The 20242-nt window shown below is 46.7% G+C and overlaps 1 pseudogene; it reads right to left on the bottom strand.

Moving 5' to 3' along the window:
* Positions 1-2074: 2074 nt before the first annotated feature.
* Positions 2075-20242, bottom strand: part of LOC134949313 (cytochrome P450 2A4-like) — a 202270-nt pseudogene continuing 184102 nt past the window's right edge.

The raw sequence follows: 20242 nt of genomic DNA, 5'->3' as shown, positions 1-20242 counted from the left end.
AGGCGTACGTGTCTTCAAATGTTTCAGTCCCTGACTCAATTAGAGCTCATTCGACTAGAGCTGTTGGAGCCTCTTGGGCTGTTCGCGGTGATGCATCTATTGAGCAGCTGTGCAGGGCGGCGACCAGGTCGTCAGTCCATGCTTTCACAAAGGTTTACCGTTTTCATACTTTCGGTTTAGAAACTGCCTCTGTTGGGCATCATATTTTACAGACGGCTATGCCGTCTATGTCTCCCTCCTCTCATTAGCTTGCTTTGGGAAATCCCACAAGTATCGGCGCAGCGTCCCCCAGATGGATGACAGAGAAATAGGGATTTTTGTTTACTTACCGTAAAATCTCTTTCTCTGAGTCCATCTGGGGGATGCTGCGATCCCTCCCGTAGGTTTGTCTGGTTCATTCAGTTATTTTTTTCTGGTCTATCTCCTTTGGCTTGGCTAAACGGGAACTGAGTTGCTGGCTATGCAGGTAGGAGATGGGAGGGGTTAGAGGGGGGAGGAGTCAGGTTTTGATAGTTCTGTGCCAAACTCCACTACCACACACCTCTAACCCACAAGTAACAGCACAGCATCCCCCAGATGGACTCAGAGAAAGAGATCTTATGGTAAGTAAACAAAAATCCCTATTTCCAATGTTTCCTTTTTCCTGTTTAAGAGACTGTTAAAAACTTTGTTGATCACCTTATGAACAATTGGATTTGGTCAGCCTTTACGGGTCTGTTTAGTGACCAGACCCTCAAGTATTACTTTAGTTAACGCTTGAGGAAGAGGTCTGTGTGCAGTGGGCTGGCATTCATGGGGCTAGAGTCTGGTCAGATTCCAAGCTCCAGTATTACTTTGGTTAACGCTGGAAGGAGCAATAAATCCTATGAGTTTAAAATAAAAAAACACATATGAAAGAGAAACACTGGCCCTAGATAGTAGAGCATGAAACACGTGTGAAAGAATAAGGTGGTTGACAGAGTTGTCCAAAATTTCCAGTAAAAGGCGGCTTATTTTAAATGTTTTAAATATAACAAAGAAAATGCTTCTCATCTAATCAGGAATTGTATCAATAGATGGCTAGATAGATACATGATGTATTTTATATATATTAATGTATACCAGGAACATATTATCACACCTCAATTTTTTTCCGGGTGATTCTTCTCCAAGAAACAATGGAGATCAACAGTCAAAGAAAACTTCCTCGATTATTATGAGACTACCTTGACTCCAAACTTCAACCCATGGCAACAGTCAAAGATGAATCCTGTGGGTGTTTATAGATACTTCAGCTCATTTTGATCGCATATTGCAATTTGATCCTAGGTGGTAAATATCCACCCAGATTGCTTTGTGTATGTGATATGTGATAAATGGACTCCTTCGATCCAAACTTGTCATGATTTTTTACTGAGTCCCAAGTTATGAAACACATTGGGTGATATCATCTTGTCTTAAGTGGCTCAGCACGCTTTCTGTGAGCTCTCCCCAGCTGTGGTTGACAGCGGGTTGTTTTTTCAATATCATCAGGCCAACAAAAGGTCTAGAGGATGAGATTTATATGTGCGATCTAAGCTATATGGAAAAAGAATCTCTGCACCATCTGATTCAAATTTTTGGGTAAACCCTGGTACAATGGTCTCTTTTCCAGACTTCATATCCAGACGGTCATCTCAACTCTTCACAAGAGCCTCTGAAGGACTGAATCTTTTTAAAGAAAGCTGTGGATAACAGCAGATAAGACTTTGTTGGTGCCCCCCAAAATATCATTGTTTATCTTGTCCAGTGGTTCTCCAACTCGGTCCTCAGGACCCCACACAGGTCATATTTCCCATGTCACTTGGCAGGAGCACTATCTATCACCAACTGTCACATTTTAAAAATCCACAGGTGACCTTGAAAACGTGAACTGTGTGGGGTCCTGAGGACCGATTTTGAGAACCTGTGATTTAGTCTATTGGTCTCCAGTGGAATTGTACAATTGGGGATACCAGACAATCCTACGAAATACGTTGATTATAGAAACAAGTAAATGATTCACATTTGTAATTATTTTATATTTTTATTGCAGTTTTTGTTTATTATATTTAATATATAAATATAAAAAAAATCTATATATTTCATGTAGGCTATTTCATATTTTTGTGTTTACCGGACTGCATACATTTTTTTATTTTATTCATCCATTTTATATTAATTTGAATTTATTTTTTATTTTCTGTTTCTGTTTTGGACCAGAACATTCCACTATTCTCTTTCTCACATGTTTCTTTAATGTAAAATGTTCCAGCAAATAAAGCTGCACCAATATTGTTGGATACATTTGAAATAAGTGCTTTTTAAACTTGATTTATCATCAACATGTTGAGTACATCATCAATGGGGGACGACAAACATCTTGTAAGCGCGGGGTCTAGAAGCATTGGTCTTGGGTTCTGGTGTTATTTTTATGTCCATTGTGTTCACTGTGGGTTTCAATGTAAACATCTGCAGAATAGTGGTGAGAAAGAGGAAGAGCTCCATCCGAGCCAGACCCTCCCCTGCACACATGCGTTTCCCTGGGGGTAAAATGTAAAAAAAATAGTTAAGTACTGTTTTCCATGATAAAATGAAGTTACTTAAATAAATACCTAAATTTACATTATTTAGAGGAAAGATATATTTTTTGGGCAAATATTAACTAAGGCATAGGTGTAGGTTGTTTTGTACACATTTTTATGTGTTCAGCCAAACACTTGCGGCAGGATGTAATGGAATGTGATTTGGTAAAAAAATGCGAGCTTAGGGGTGTGGGAACATACAAACTTGCATGTTTCCTGAAATCGCAAAATGGCAAAACTCACATCCAGATGTTTCTCATACGTCCTAGAGGATGCTGGGGATGCTTCAAGAACCATAGGGTATTGACGGGATCCGCAGGAGACATGGGCACTTTAAGACTTTAAAAGGGTTGTGAACTGGCTCCTCCCTCTATGCCCCTCCTCCAGACTCCAGTTAGATTCTGTGCCCAGTGAAACCTACTTTGTAGGTTTATTATTTTCAGGGAGACCTGCTGGCAACAGGCTCCCTGCATCATGGGAGTGAGGGTAGAGAAGCAGATCTACTTCTCTGAGTTCTCTGAGTTCAAGGGCTTTGCTTCTTAGGCTACTGGACACCATTAGCTCCAGCGGGTCCGATCACTTGGTGCGCCTAGCTGCTCGTTCCTGGAGCTGCGCCGTCACCCCCCTTGCAGAGCCAGAAGGTAGAAGCCGGGTGAGTAGCAGAAGATCAGAAGACTTCAGAGATGGCAGAAGACGGCTTGTTGAGGTACCGCGCAGTGGGCGCGCTGCGCGCCATGCTCCCACATAAGAACAGCACGGCAAGGCGCAGGGGGGGGGGGGCGCCCTGGGCAGCATATATCCTCAATTTAGCGACTGGCAGAAAGTGTATAAAGTGCCTGGGCACTAATTGCAGACCCCCGCCAGTATAAAGATGTAAAATTAAGTGGGACTGAAGCGCGCCATTAAGGGGGTGTGACTTAGCCCTCGCAGCTCTGACCAGCGCCATTTTCACTTCACAGAAGCTGCAGAGACGCTGAGCATGGCCTCCCACACTGCTGTACAAGTAACAGGGTGCAAAACAAGGGGGGCACATGAGATTTGGTGATAATTAGTTGAAAGTAAAAGCGCTAACAGGTCTAATTTACTTGCCTCAAAACCAGGATAGGCGCTGGGTTGTGAGCTGGCAGAACTCCCTCTGTGTTTCTCTAACAGGCTTTGTTGTGGGTCTGTCTCCTATAGCCCCAGTGTGGTTGTGGGTGTCGGTACGTGTGTGTCGACATGTCTGAGGCTGAGTGCTCTTCCCAGGAGGAGGCTGGAGTGGGGACCGAAAAGGCTGTGGGAGTGACCGTTTTGGCACCGCCGACGGCTGATTCGGTAGATATGTTGAGTGTTTTGAATGCTAATGTGGCTCGGCTAATGAAGAGATTACATAAATCTGAGTCAAAGAGCCAGACATGGAGGAAATCCATGGAAGATGCTTTGTCAGGAGCTCAAACCCCTTTGGGGGTCACAGAAACGTGCATTTACCCAGATAACAGATACGGAAACCGACACGGACTCTGATTCCAGTGTCGACTATAGTGACGCAAGAATGAATCCTAAACTGGCTAATAGCATTCAGAAGATGATTGTGGCAATATTAGAAGTGTATATAACAGAGGACACTGCTGTTCCTGATACTAGGGTCTGTATGTATAAAGGAAAGAAACCTAGGGTAACGTTTCCTCCCTCTCATGAACTAGACGCTCTTTTTGAAAAGGCTTGGGAAAATCCTGAAAAGAAGCTTCAGGTTCCCAAAAGAATTCCAGTGGCATTTCTGTTTCCTTTTGGGGACAGGGAAAAGTGGTAGCCAACCTCCACGGTGGATAAAGCTCTATCACGTCTATCCAAAAAGGTGGCGCTTCCGTCTCCTGACATGGCAGCCCTAAAGGATCCTGTGGATCGTAAGCAGGAAAATACACTAAAATCCATTTATGTCACTACGGGTTCGCTACTCAGGCCTGCCGTTGCTTCGGCATGGGTGAGTAGCGCTATTGAAAAGTGGGCAGATAACTTGTCATCTGAGATAGATTCCCTATACAGGAATAGCATGCTTTTGACTCTGGGTCATATCAGGGACGCTGCTGCATACTTACAAGAAGCTGTAAGGGATATTGGCCTTTTGGGATCAAGGGGCAATGCCATGGCAGTCTCAGCTAGGAGAGCATTGTGGATTAATCAATGGAATGCTGATGCTGACTCTAAGAAGGCGATGGAGTCTTTACCATTTAACGGTAGTGTCTTGTTTGGTGACGGCCTCACTGAACTGGTATCTACGGCTGTTAGGCGCCGGGGTCCGCTCGTCGGTGCGGCCCGGCGCCTAGCAACCAGGGACGCCGTACGCGAACAGCCGCCGGCTCCCTGGCAACGCTGGATGCCGGGCGCGCTGAGCCACACGGACCCTACCAACGGGGACGCCACTGGCGGACCGTGTTCCCCGTTGCTAGGCTTTAAGGGTTAATGTTTTCTCCTGCTCTCTGGCCGGGCAGCAAGGCAGCTGCACGGCATTTATTCTAATCAGCCTTTTGGCAGCTGATTGGAGGACTCCTTGTTAAATACACTCCCAGGGCTTCTCACAGACGCCAGTAATAGCTTCCTGCATGCTGTCTTTGTTTGCTGAGAGTCTGTTCCAGTCTTGCTGTATCCGGTCATTCCAGTATTGGAAGCTCTGAACTCGGAAGTTTGTCATCTAATTCCTGGAGTCCTGACTAATCACCTTATAACATCCAGTGGTGTTCGTGAGTCACGGCCTTGCCGTGTGTTGCGGCTTGTCCGCTTTATTATTTATTATTTATGTTTTGGTGCATTTCGCGGAGGGTTCCGCTTCCACAGGTCTACTCTGGTATCCGGCGGTGCCGGGTAGGAGTATTGGACAAGTGGATTTTGGTTGTCCTTTTCCCTGGCGGGTTTCCGCACATACTTTAGGTTTTGTCAGTTAGCTTGTAGCCCCTGGCCTGGTTGTTTAGTCAGAGGGCCCCTTGTTATCACCCTGTCTCGGATTTCCCTTTGTCTCCCATTAAGACCTGAGGGGGCATCGGAGTTGGGCAGACTTAATCCGCCCTTCAAACGCGGCTGCCATGGGCTCAAGCAACCATAGTCTCGCAGGGGATTTCTGACAGCACGGGCGAGACAACGGAGTTAGGGCGCCAGGGGCTATTTTCTATTCCCGCTCCCATAACCAGCATTCCCTTCCAGTACTCTGACCATTGCCATGAGATCTCCTCCGGTCAGGAGTACTGGAATCATAACATTATTACCGGCCATACCAAAACCTAAAATTAAACTGGGTTTAATTTTTTCCTTATTCAGTTTTGTAAGAGTTATCGGCCTCATGAATCCCACAGGTTTAGGGCCAAATCCTGGTCAGCTCCTAGTCAGCCAGATTCAAGAACTTACTCAGATGTTTCAGGATCTTTCCCTTCGGGTGAAGTCGCAGGAAGATCTTTTACGAACTTCCCCGAGGGTAGTCCCTGAACCAAAAATGCACTTGCCTGACCGTTTTTCTGGTGATAGGAAGGAGTTTTTTAATTTTAAAGAATCCTGTAAACTTTATTTTCGGTTAAGACCGATCTCCTCAGGTACTGAATCTCAGCGGGTCGGAATTATTATTTCTTTGCTCCAGCGAGATCCTCAGACCTGGGCATTCGGTTTAAAAGTAGAGGATCCGGCGTTGTCATCAGTAGACGCCTTTTTTGGGTCTTTAGGGCTTTTGTATGATGACCCTGATAGAGAGGCATCCGCTGAGAGTCAGTTACGCACTCTCAGACAGGGTAGAAATCCTGCAGAAGTTTTTTGTACAGAGTTTCGCCGTTGGTCGAACGACTGTGGCTGGAATGACCCAGCCCTGCGCAGTCAGTTTTGCCTCGGCTTATCAGAGTCTATAAAAGACAGTCTCCTTCAGTATCCCGCTCCTGAGACTCTCGATAAACTCATGGAGCTTTCTATTAAGATTGATCGTCGTCTCAGAGAGCGGAGGGCTGAAAAAGGAGCACCTGTCAGGTCTACTCCATGTGTATTTTCCATTCCTGAGGACGTAGAGAAGCCCATGCAGATGGATCTCTCCCGGCTGTCTCCAGAAGAAAGAGCCAGAAGGCAAAACTCTGGTCTTTGTTTGTACTGTGGGGGTAAGGGACATTTTGCCCGTAATTGTCCGATCAAGTCAGGAAAACGCCTTGACCAAGTGAATTGTGAGGGGGTTCACTTTGGTCTGCAGCTTATCTCCTCGAAGAACTCCCTTTCAGTCCCAGCTAAAGTTTCCTTTGGCAGCCTCTGTTCCTCGGTGTCGGCTTTTGTTGACAGTGGAGCTGCAGGGAACTTTATGGACTTAACGTGGGCCAAGGCCTTAGGTATTCCTCAGTTAGCCTTGGGTAGGTGTATCACCATGCATGGTTTAGATGGGAGTCCCTTGTCCAATGGGGTTATTTCCCTCTGTACACCCCCTGTACTACTTACGGTAGGAGCTCTTCATTCCGAAAAGATTGAGTTTTTCCTTACCCATTCCCCAGCAGTTCCAGTGGTTCTGGGTCACCCTTGGCTGGCCTTTCATAATCCCACCATTGATTGGCAGTCGGGGGAGATTTCACAATGGGGTACCATCTGTAATAAGGAATGTATTACGTTTCCCGTCAGAATAGCTGCTGCCATTCCCCAACTCATTCCCGTGGAATACCAGGACTTTGTTGATGTGTTTTCCAAGGGCAATGCAGACATTCTGCCTCCCCATCGGCCTTATGATTGTGCTATTGAGCTAATTCCTGGTGCCACATTGCCAAAGGGAAGGTTATATGCATTATCCGGGCCAGAAACTGCGGCCATGAATGAGTATGTTAAGGAGAGCCTAGGGAAAGGATTTATCAGGCCATCTAAATCCCCTTTAAGTGCAGGCTTCTTCTTTGTGGAGAAAAAAGACGGATCACTCAGACCTTGCATTGACTTTAGAGCCCTGAATAAGATCTCAGTTAAAAATACTTACCCTCTGCCGCTGATTTCTGTCCTCTTTGATCAGCTGCGTTCGGCTGTGATTTTTTCTAAAATTGACCTGAGGGGAGCGTATAACCTCATCCGAATCAAGTCGGGCGATGAGTGGAAGACGGCTTTCAGTACTCAGTCGGGTCACTACGAGTATCTGGTGATGCCGTTCGGCTTGTCTAACGCTCCAGCAGTATTCCAGGATCTCATTAACGATGTGCTCCGTGATTTTCTAGGAAGATTCGTGGTCGTTTACTTAGACGACATCCTGATCTATTCTGAATCAATTGAACAACATGTTACCCAGGTGCGTCAGGTTCTTCAAAAATTACGTGAAAATCATTTATATGCCAAGCTGGAGAAGTGTGAGTTTCATGTCACGGAGGTATCCTTTTTAGGGTACATTATTTCCCCTCGGGGATTCTGCATGGAACCTAAGAAGCTCCAAGCCATCCTTAGTTGGGCGCAACCCACCAACTTAAAAGCAATTCAGCGCTTTTTAGGGTTTGCGAATTATTATAGAAGATTTATTCATTCTTTTTCCGACCTGGTTGCTCCCATTGTTGCACTGACTAAGAAGGGAGCGGATCCTACCAACTGGTCACATGAAGCCGAGTTACTGGCTATTAAATGGGCTTTCGAGGAGTGGAGGCATTGGCTTGAGGGAGCAACACATACCATTTCAGTATTGACTGACCATAAGAATCTGCAATACATCGAATCAGCTAAGCGGCTGAATGCCCGGCAGGCTCGTTGGGCTTTGTTCTTTACTCGTTTCAAATTTATTATAACTTTCAGGCCAGGTTCCAAGAATACCAAGGCAGATGCTCTGTCACGCAGTTTTCTTCCGGTTCATGATAACAGTCCTGTTACTCCCATACTTCCATCTTCAGTCATTTGGGCAGGCCTCACACAAGATTTATTTACCCAGTTAAAACAGCTTCAACACCAAGCTCCTGGAAATACTCCTGTTGGTCGTCTTTACGTCCCTGAGTTCTTGAGAGCTACTGTTTTGACTGAGTTCCATGATAACAAAGTTTCCGGGCATCCGGGGATCTCTAAGACATTGGAGTTAGTCTCCCGCTCAGTATGGTGGCCTGGTCTTTCTAAAGACGTTAAGGAGTTTGTTTCTTCATGTCAGGTTTGTGCACAGCATAAGGTTCCCCGTTCCTTGCCTATCGGGCAACTTATGCCCTTGAATGTCTCTCTCAGGCCATGGTCTCATATTTCCATGGATTTTGTGGTGGACCTTCCCCTTTCAGCTGGATGCAGAGTCATTTGGGTGGTAGTAGACCGTTTTAGCAAGATGGCTCATTTCATTGCCCTTCCCCGACTGCCATCTGCCCAAGGATTGGCAGTGTTATTTCTCCGCCATGTTTTCAGACTTCATGGGTTGCCCACTGATATTGTTTCTGATCGGGGTCCACAATTCATTGCACAATTCTGGAAGTGTTTCTGTGCTTCATTAAAGATGAGATTGTCATTAACATCTGGTTACCACCCACAGTCCAACGGGCAAACCGAGCGAGTTAACCAATCATTGAAACAATATTTGCGTTTGTATTCAGCTAAACTCCAGAATGATTGGTCCGAGTTTCTTCCATTGGCGGAGATTGCTTACAATAATTCTTGTCATTCCTCCACCAACGTGTCTCCATTCTTTTCAGTTTTTGGTTTTCACCCCAGAGCTAATTCTTTTTTTCAACATTCCTCAGTTTCCTCGCTAACCTTAACCTCCCATCTCAGAGCCATTTGGAAAAAAGTGCACCTTGCTCTCAGAAAAGCGGCCTTTCGGGAGAAAAATTTTTCTGACCGGCTCCGACGTCCTTGCAATTTTAAGGTGGGAGATAGGGTATGGTTGTCGACTCGTAACATTAGACTTCGACAATCTTCAGCTAGGTTGGGACCCAAATTTATTGGACCATTTCATATCATTAAAAAAGTTAACCCAGTTGCTTTCCGGTTACGTTTACCAAAATCTCTTCGGATTGGTAATACGTTTCATTGCTCCCTGTTGAAGCCATACATTTCTTCCAATAAATTTCCTCGGAAGATCTCTCAGGGAAGATCTCCAGTGGATGTACAGGGGCAACAGGAGTTCCTGGTGGAGAAGGTTCTCGATTCCAAGTTGTCCAGGGGCCGGCTCTATTTTCTGGTTCACTGGAGAGGTTATGGTCCAGAGGAAAGGTCCTGGGTCCTGGATAAGGATCTTCATGCCCCAAGGCTCAAGAGGGCATTTTTTCGGGAGTTTCCTTGGAAGCCTGGCTTTAGGGGTTCCTTGACCCCTCCTCAAGGGGGGGGTACTGTTAGGCGCCGGGGTCCGCTCGTCGGTGCGGCCCGGCGCCTAGCAACCAGGGACGCCGTACGCGAACAGCCGCCGGCTCCCTGGCAACGCTGGACGCCGGGCGCGCTGAGCCACACGGACCCTAGCAACGGGGACGCCACTGGCGGACCGTGTTCCCCGTTGCTAGGCTTTAAGGGTTAATGTTTTCTCCTGCTCTCTGGCCGGGCAGCAAGGCAGCTGCACGGCATTTATTCTAATCAGCCTTTTGGCAGCTGATTGGAGGACTCCTTGTTAAATACACTCCCAGGGCTTCTCACAGACGCCGGTAATAGCTTCCTGCATGCTGTCTTTGTTTGCTGAGAGTCTGTTCCAGTCTTGCTGTATCTGGTCATTCCAGTATTGGAAGCTCTGAACTCGGAAGTTTGTCATCTAATTCCTGGAGTCCTGACTAATCACCTTATAACATCCAGTGGTGTTCGTGAGTCACGGCCTTGCCGTGTGTTGCGGCTTGTCCGCTTTATTATTTATTATTTATGTTTTGGTGCATTTCGCGGAGGGTTCCGCTTCCACAGGTCCACTCTGGTATCCGGCGGTGCCGGGTAGGAGTATTGGACAAGTGGATTTTGGTTGTCCTTTTCCCTGGCGGGTTTCCGCACATACTTTAGGTTTTGTCAGTTAGCTTGTAGCCCCTGGCCTGGTTGTTTAGTCAGAGGGCCCCTTGTTATCACCCTGTCTCGGATTTCCCTTTGTCTCCCATTAAGACCTGAGGGGGCATCGGAGTTGGGCAGACTTAATCCGCCCTTCAAACGCGGCTGCCATGGGCTCAAGCAACCATAGTCTCGCAGGGGATTTCTGACAGCACGGGCGAGACAACGGAGTTAGGGCGCCAGGGGCTATTTTCTATTCCCGCTCCCATAACCAGCATTCCCTTCCAGTACTCTGACCATTGCCATGAGATCTCCTCCGGTCAGGAGTACTGGAATCATAACAACGGCTACCGCGGGTAAATTGTTATTTTTACCTTATGTTCTTGCACAACAAAAGAAAACGCCCCACTATCAGATGCAGTCCTATCGGCCCAATAAATTCAAAAAAGGACCAGGGTCCTCCTTCCTTGCTGCGAGAGGAAGAGGAAGGGGAAAGAGGTCACAGGCTGTGGTAAGTTCCCAAGAGCAGAAGTCCTCTCCGGCTTCTACCAAATCCAGCGCATGACGCTGGGGCTCCTCTGCGGGAGTCCGCACCGGTGGCGGCACGTCTCAGACTCTTCAGTCAGGTCTGGGTACACTCGGACCTGGATCCTTGGATATTGGAAATAGTAACCCAAGGGTACAAATTAGAGTTTCAAGACGTGCCCCCTCACCGATTTTTCAAATCGGCCTTGCCAGCTTCTCATCTAGAAAGGAAGGTAGTATGCGCGGCAATACTAAAGCTGTGTCAAAATCAAGTCATTGTCACGGTACCCCCATCACAACGGGGGGAGGGTTTTTATTCAAGTCTGTTCGTGGTCCCGAAACCGGATGGCTCAGTCAGACCGATTTTGAACCTAAAATCCCTCAATTTCTCTCTGAAAAAATTCAAATTCAAGACGGAATCTCTCCGAGCAGTGATCTCCAGTCTAGAGGAGGGGGATTTTATGGTGTCGGTTGAAATAAAGGATGCTTACTTATGCGTTCCCATATATCCTCCACATCAGGCATACCTGAGGTTTGCTGTTCAGGATTGTTATTACCAATTTCAGACATTGCCGTTTGGTCTGTCCACAGCACCAAGGATTTTCACCAAGGTTATGGCGGAAATTATGGTTCTCCTGCGCAAGCAGGGAATTACAATTATTTCATACTTGGACGATCTCCTCATAAAGGCGATATCCAAGGAGCAATTGCTGAACAATGTTGCGCTCTCACTGACGATTCTGCAACAACATGGTTGGCTCCTAAACTTGCCAAAATCACAGTTGGCTCCGACGACATGGCTGTCGTTCCTGGGTATGATTCTGGATACAGAATTACAGAGAGTTTTTCTTCCAGTGGAAAAGTTTCTGAAACCGGCAAAAGTGTCAGTTCTTCAATGCACTCGGTTACTGGGGAAGATGGTGGCGGCCTACGAGGCCATTCCGTATGGCAGGTTCCATGCCAGGGTGTTTCAGTGGGACCTGTTGGACAAGTGGTCCGGGTCTCACCTGGACATGCACCAGAAAATAATCCTATCTTCCAGGACCAGGATCTCCCTTCTGTGGTGGCTGCAAAGTTCTCACCTTCTGGAAGGACGCAGGTTCGGGGTTCAGGATTGGTTCCTGGTGACCACAGATGCAAGTCTCCGAGGCTGGGGAGCAGTAACACAGGGGAGAAACTTTCAGGGAAAATGGGCCCTCATTCCGAGTTGTTCGCTCGTTCTTTTTCTTCGCATCGGAGCGATTAGTCACAAACTGCGCATGCGCAATGTTCGCTGTGCGCCTAAATTTGCACAAAAGTTTGGTATTTTACTCACAGCCTAACGAAGATTTTCCACCGTTCTGCTGTTCGTAGTGTGATTGACAGGAAGTGGGTGTTTCCGGGCGGAAACTGGCCGTTTTATGGGTGTGTGCGAAAAAACGCTGACGTTTCTGGTAAAAACGCGGGAGTGGCTGGAGAAACGAGGGGAGTGTCTGGGCGAACGCTGGGTGTGTTTGTGACGCCAAACCAGGAACGAAACTGACTGAACTGATCGGAGTGGCAGAGTAAGTCTCGAGCTACTCAGAAACTGCAAAGAAATTTATTTTCGCAATTCTGCAAATCTTTCGTTCGCAATTCTGCAAAGCTAAGATTCCTTCCCAGTAGGCGGCAGCTTAGCGTGTGCAAAGCTGCTAAAAGCAGCTAGCGAGCGAACAACTCGGAATGAGGGCCATGGTCAAGCCAAGAAGCTTGTCTGCACAAAAACATTCTGGAATTAAGGTCCATTTACAATGGCATTCTTCAAGCGGAACATCTTCTTCGCGATCTGCCAGTCTTGATTCAGTCAGACAACATAACAGCATTGGCATACATAAACCGCCAGGGCGGAACAAAGAGCAGAGCGGTGATGGCCGAGGCCACGAAAGTTCTTCGCTGGGCGGAAAGACATGCAAGCGCTCTGTCAGCAGTCTTCATTCCACGAGTGGACAACTGGGAAGCAGACTTCCTCAGCAGACACGATCTCCATCCAGGAGAGTGGGGGCTTCATCAAGAGGTTTTGGCAGAAGTGAAAAGTCGTTGGGGAATTCCTCAAATAGACATGATGGCGTCCCGCCTCAACAAGAAACTTCAGAGATATTGTTCCAGGTCGAAGGACCCTCAAGCAATAGCGGTGGACGCCCTAGTGACACCGTGGGTGTTTCCGTCGGTCTATGTGTTCCCTCCACTTCCACTCATTCCAAAGGTGATGAAGATTATAAGAAGAACAAGGGTTCAGGCGATCCTCATTGTTCCAGACTGGCCTAGGAGGCCCTGGTATCCAGATCTTCAGGAGTTGCTCATAGAAGTTCCCTGGCCGCTTTCTCTATGGGAGGACCTGTTACAACAAGGTCCGTGTGTGTATCAGGACTTACGGCGGCTGCGTTTGACGACATGGTGGTTGAACGCCAAATCCTAGCCAGAAAAAGTATTCCCAGTGAAGTCATTCCCACTCTTCTTCAGGCTAGAAAGGAAGTAACGGCAAAGCATTACCACCGTATTTGGAGAAAATATGTGTCTTGGTGTGAATCCAAGAAGGCTCCTACGGAAGAATTTCAGCTTGAGCGTTTGCTCCATTTTTTGCAAGCAGGTGTCGATGCGGGTCTAAAGTTAGGCTCTATTAAAGTAAAAATTTCGGCCTTATGAATTTTCTTTCAGAAAGAATTGGCCTCCCTTCTAGAAGTTCAGACCTTCGTGAAAGGTGTGCTGCACATCCAACCTCCATTTGTGCCTCCTGTGCCACCGTGGGATCTTAATGTGGTATTGCAGTTCCTGCAATCTCATTGGTTTGAACCTTTACATAAGATTGAGTTAAAATTCCTTACTTGGAAAGTAGTCATGTTGTTGTCCTTGGCATCCGCAAGGCAGGTTTCTGAGTTGGCGGCTTTGTCTCACAAAAGCCCCTATTTAATCTTCCATGCTGACAGAGCGGAGTTGAGAACTCGTCAGCAATTTATGCCAAAAGTGGTTTCATCATTTCATGTAAACCAGCCTATTGTGGTGCCTGTGGCTACTAACGCCTTGGCGGAGTCGAAGTGTCCTGATGTGGTCAGAGCTTTGAAGATCTATGTCGCCAGAACGGCGCAGATTAGGAAAACAGATGCTCTGTTTGTCCTGTGGGCTTCCAACAAGATTGTGGCTCCTGCTTCCAAGCAGACTATTGCGCGTTGGATCTGTAATACAATTCAGCAGGCTCATTCTACAGCAGGATTGCCGTTACCGAAATCGGTGAAAGCCCATTCTACCAGAAAGTTGGGCTCATCCTGGGCGGCTGCCCGAGGGGTCTCGGCATTACATCTTTGCCAAGCTGCTACCTGGTCGGGTTCAAACACCTTTGCGTTTGCAAGTTTGATACCCTGGCTGAGGAGGACCTCTTGTTTGGTCAATCGGTGCTGCAGTCATCCGAACTCTCCTGCCCGTTCTAGAGCTTTGGTATAACCTCCATGGTTCTTGAAGCATCCCCAGCATCCTCTAGGACGTATGAGAAAATAGGATTTTAATAGCTACCGGTAAATCATTTTCTCTTAGTCCGTAGAGGATGCTGGGCGCCCGTCCCAGTGCGGGCTGTATCTGCAGTTTGGTTTTGGTTACACTCATGTTGAGTTGAGTACAGTCAGTCTGTGGCTGATGTTGGTCATGACATTGCATGCGTTGTTGTTGAATGCCATGTTGTACGGCGTGTTTGAGGTTTGAGCTGGTATGTATCTCACCTTAGTTTAAAAAATTAAATAAAAATTAAATAAATCCTTTTCCTCGAAATGTCTGTCTCCCTGGGCACAGTTCCTATAACTGGAGTCTGGAGGAGGGGCATAGAGGAAGGAGCCAGTTCACACCCCTTTTAAAGACTTAAAGTGCCCATGTCTCCTGCGGATCCTGTCTATACCCCATGGTTCTTGAAGCATCCCCAGCATTCTCTACGGACTAAGAGAAAAGGATTTACCGGTAAGTATTAAAATCCTATTTTTCCATTGCAAACATACATCTCGGGCAATGTAATAGGATGCCGGTGTACAACTCGCACCTAAAACATGACCAAAATACAGACTAGGCTATATGTCTGCCTAGTCATACCAGGAGCACACAGGAGACGCTCCTATTCTAGTGAATGGGGCTTGTGTGTGTCACAGATGCGCGCGTGCCCCAGACGAGGTGACAGGCGCGCCCGGAGAGGTGCACCCAGGCACAGACGGATCCACAATTAGTGTGGCTCCATCTGTAGATCAGCCTTTGGTTGGCAAGTTTGACAGAAGTGCAAGCTTCCATCTGCAACAGTGTTTAAACAATTAATAAAAGTAAAAAAAGAAAGATGTGCAGTTCCCCCTAAAGCTTACCCTGGGATCTTTGAGCTGGTCCTGGTTGCTAAATTACACAGAAAACTTTTACTAGGGGTTCCCCTGTATTTTAACAACCAGCATCAGGCTCTTGGACCAGTTCTGGTTCCAAAAATACATAGGGAAAAAAGACGTAGGGGTCCCCGGTATTTTTGGAACCAGCACATAGCTCTACTAGTTAAGGAAATAATGCCACAGACGAGGGACACATTTATACAGGTCCCTGCGTAAATGACATTACCCCCCCAAAACTAATAAGCCTTGACCTGGTTTCCCATTGAGAGTAGGGACCCCCCCCAATAAAGGGGTCCCCCATTCCATGCACCCAAGAGCCATGGCTGAAGTTTGGGCTGTCCCCAGCTGTGAACGAATGTGAAGAATGTGAATAATGTGAGCTGTGAATGCCGGGCTGATAGCCCAAGTGTAAAATCAAGAATAAATATTGTCTTTTACCTGTGGAACTACTGGTCCCAGCAAGCATCCCCCGCCTGCTGGTACTTGGAGATCCACAAGTACCAGAATGTGGGGCATTAAAGGGCCTGCTGGTATCTGGAGTTCCACCTGTAAAATAAATATTACAATAAAGACAAGACACAGTAAGTGGACACATCTGTATGTACTTTGTACAGATTCAAGTACATTGATCTTTCTCCTACTGTATGCTTATTCATCCAACAGAGACACTTCTGTTAATAAATAAACAATAGCAATCGCATCAATATATATATATATATATTGGATCTGCTATATCGGACCATTGATGAACGGAAACATCTTGACATAGCGACTTTACATTTCCCTAGCGGCTGCTCCTCTCTGAGGCTGTCAGGTATACATTGATATTTTAAAACAAGCCTGGCCAACCTGTGGCTCTCCAGCTGTTGTGAAACTAAACATCCCAGCATGCACTGCCACAGTTTTATCATTTCCTAATAGCAAAAGTGTAGAAGGGCATGCTGGGACTTGTAGTTTCACAACATCTGGAGAGCCACAGTTTGGCCAGGCCAGTTTTAGAGCATTGATGATCGGATAATCGGGACCATCACGGTCTTACATTTTTCCGATGTCTGCTCCTCTCTGCAGCCGCCTAGTATATACAGCACAGGTACCTTAAGTGCTGCTTCTTTTACATTTCCCTAGTGGCACCAGGCTGCTAGATCAGCAGTGACTGCCTGCATGGCAAGCACTGGGGGAAGGAATAGAATGCATAGGGGCTGGAAGGTCCCTCTTAGATTAGCACTGAAGCAGCCACACAGTGGGCATTTCTTCCATAATTGCCGGGAGGCTCCCTAAAATCAGGTGGCCCTCCCGGAAGAGTTGGCAAGTCTCCCTGCCTGCAGCTGAGCCCCCACACCCCCGATGATGCAGTAATACCAGCATAGTGTAGTGGGGGCAGGGCCACGATGACGTGATCTCACGGCCATGCTCCCTGTTCCTTCCCGTTACGCCTCCCTTTGCCGCACCACACCACCTACTAAGCTGACCGGGCTGCCTCATCCCGGAGGAGGCAACCAGAATGTCGGCAACTATGGTTATAGCAGATGTGATCCTGTGAGGAAAAACCCAGACTGGTGTTCTAGCATCAGATATTGCTATGCCAGTGAAGAGGTTAAACACTTTTTCTCTTACGTCCTAGAGGATACTGGTAATCTATTTAGTACCATGGAGTATAGACGGGTCCACTAGGAGCCATGGACACTTTAAGAATTTGATAATGTGTGCTGGCTCCTCCCTATATGTCCCTCCTACCAGACTCAGTTTAGAAAATGTGCCCGGAGGAGCCGGTCACGCTTATGGAAACTCCTGAAGAGTTTTCTGCATTTATTTTTCTGTTAGTTATTTTCAGGCAGGACTGGTTTGCTCCAGCCTGCCTGCTTTGTGGGACTTGGGTGGGTCGTAGTGGCCCAACCTCTTGAAGGGTTAATGGTCCCATTCCCCGCTGACAGGAAACTAGCTCCAGAGGGAACTATTTGCAAGCCCTACCACAGCAAGCGTACATTCCCGCAGCACGCCGCCACCCCTAACAGAGCCAGAAGAATGAAGAGTGGTGAGTACTAAGCCGGCGTTCCGGTTAGCGGGTCGCCAGCCATTATGGCCCCATGAGGGTACGGAGGCACACAGCTTCTAAACAGGGTGGACTTTATTACCAGACTCAGTACACAGTGCAGATGCACTGCATCTGAGGGGGCAAACTGAGTCTCTATACTGTTCACAGGACCCACACTGGCAAACAAAGACTTAACACGGATCTGACTCCATTTTAAGCACTAAATTACCTCAGCCAGTATAAAAAAAGTGGGAAGCCACGAGCCATGGAGGGGGCAGGGCTTCACTATGAGCGGATCCAGCAGCTTATCAGTGCCATTTTCCCTCTGCAGTGGACACAGACGCTGACTGACAGAGACGCACAACTCCTTCCGGCGAGACTCCAGATTACCTCAGCGGTACCAGGGGGTAATAGCAGGGGGGAGCCATTATTTGTGTACTGAGTCCCCAATCTGGATACTCAGTCTGCAACCCGGCTAAGCTAGGCATTAGCGATAAGGGTGCGGTGTGCTGGCTCCATATTATCTCTGTGTCTCCCTGAAAGGGCTCTTTGTGGGTTAATTGTGGTTTTAACCTTTTCTCTGTGTGTGTGTGTGTGTGTGTGTGCTGTCACATTTATAATATGTCAGGCAAAGAGTGTGTTTTATGTATGACAGAGTGTTCCTCTTACCCAGTGGGCTCACTACCGTGTACTCAGTGTAGTACACCTTCCCAAGCTAGCGGGGCTGAACCAGCATGGCTGGATTCCATTAAATAGAAAAAGCAACACTGATCCAGGCGCTAATCAATTAATAATAATACATATTCTTAATTTTTAACGTAGTTTAAGCTGCAACCTCCGTCCAGCTGTGCCTGTGTTCGTACAGCTAAAATTGATTGTGAAGTAGGGGGCTCGCTTGCTCTCCTTCCTCAGAAACCAAAGAAGTAAAAAAGAAAAATAAATGACTGATTGCGCTATATTACCAGGTGCGTATATGAATAAAGACACATTTAAAATTACCTCTATGGTGTTTATTTAAATTAAAAAATATCACAAATGTGGGGAGATCCTCGCTGTGCCCAGCGGCGGTGTTTAGGTCTCCCTTCTCCCATCTCTCTTTCGCGGTGGTAGCGGTGCTGGATGGTCTCTATCCCTCAGCGTGCTGGAGCTGCTTGTATGCGGACACATGCAGAGCAGACTCCCCACCTGGCTAGCAGTGTCTCCTCCGATTACGGCTCAGCTGGAGCAGCAGTTGTGTGGAGTCTCGTTAGTTGTCCTTAGCTCCCAGTCCGGCGGGGTAGATCCAAAAGTGGGGTAACACTTGTCAGGGTGAAAAGCAGATCTCCCCAGCACGTCCGTGCTCACGGCTGCGGCGGTAAGCGGCATTCATCTGTCCTAAAATTGACAGTCTACAGACTGTGGCCAGTATACAAACAGGAACTGTGTCTCCATTTAGAGGACTGAGTCCCAATATATTTGGAAAAACATCACCTATTGTTGTGGGAATACAAGTTATTTATTTATTTACATACATCAGTGGAAGAAATAACTGTCCCTAAAAACAGATCTGAGCACTGGATGCTTAAACATAGAATTAATGTTACAGTTTTTAAGTGAGCTCCTAGTGAATATGCATGCATATAGAGTTTTTATATATATTCACATTTGTGATATTTTTGAATTTAAATAAAAACCAGAGAGGTAATTTTAAATGTGTCTTTATTCATATACGCACCTGATAATATAGCGCAATCAGTCATTTATTTTTATTTTTTGGATTCCATTAAAGGAATGATTTCTAATATTTCTACTAAATTGTCCCACAATGAGAAATATATGCAATACATAAGACAGTCTGTGGATGAGTTTATGAACAGAGACTCAGTCCCCAAAACAGCATCTCAGACCCCTACCATTTGTCCGCAAAAATGTACTCTGGTCCATATCCTCTAGTGACTCTGATGATGAAGAGTCAGACATGGAGGAGGGGGAGTTGGACTCAGAAGGGGGGATGCTGCTCTGTCACAGGGAAAAGAGGCTCTTATAGAGGCTATCAGAGACGTTCTACAAATTCCTGATAAAGTGAGAGAGGAGTTTGAGGAATCTTATTTTAATGTAAAAAATAAATCCTCAGTCACTTTTCCTATGTCTAAGGAACTGAATACCCTGTTTGAAGAACCATGGGTTAATCCTGAGAAGAAATTTCAAATCCCTAAGAGATTACTCTCATCCTTTCCTTTTCCTTCTGGGGATAGGAAAAAATGGGAAAATCCACTGATAGTGGATGCATCAGTATCCAGGCTGTCACGGAAAATAGTGTTGCCTGTCCCTGGTGCAGCCTCCCTGAAAGACACGCTGATCGTAGAATTGAGACGACAATCAAATCTTTGTTCACCCACTATAGCATGTGCATGGATCACAAAAGTTATTGCTAAATGGTCAGGTAACCTAATTGAGGGGTTAAATTCCTTATCTAGGGGGTGATTGTTTTACTCCTGCAACATATTCAGGACTCTGCGAACTTTATGGTGGAAGCCATGAAAGAAATAGGCTTGCTTAATGCATGCACCACGGCTATGGCAGTGTCAGCACGCAGGAGCCTATGGCTATGCCAGTGGACTGATGATGCGGACTCCAGGAAAGGCGTGGAAGGCCTACCATTTACAGAAGAGGCCTTATTTGGAGATGAACTGGATAAATGGTTTTGCAAAGCTACTGCAGGTAAGTCCACATATCTTCCTTCCACAGCTCCCCTAGCCAAGAAGTCCCACTCAGCTTCCAATTTGCAGTCCTTTCGGACAGCCAAGTTTAAGGGCAGTACCAGAGTTTCTTCTACAGCCACCAGAGGCACTAGAGGTAAACCACGCTAACCAGCAACTGCCGGT

The sequence above is a fragment of the Pseudophryne corroboree genome, chromosome 8 (assembly GCF_028390025.1).
Source record: "Pseudophryne corroboree isolate aPseCor3 chromosome 8, aPseCor3.hap2, whole genome shotgun sequence".
Lineage (NCBI taxonomy): Eukaryota > Metazoa > Chordata > Amphibia > Anura > Myobatrachidae > Pseudophryne > Pseudophryne corroboree.
The sequence above is the reverse complement of the archived record's forward strand: the minus strand, read 5'-3'. Positions and strand labels throughout refer to the sequence as shown.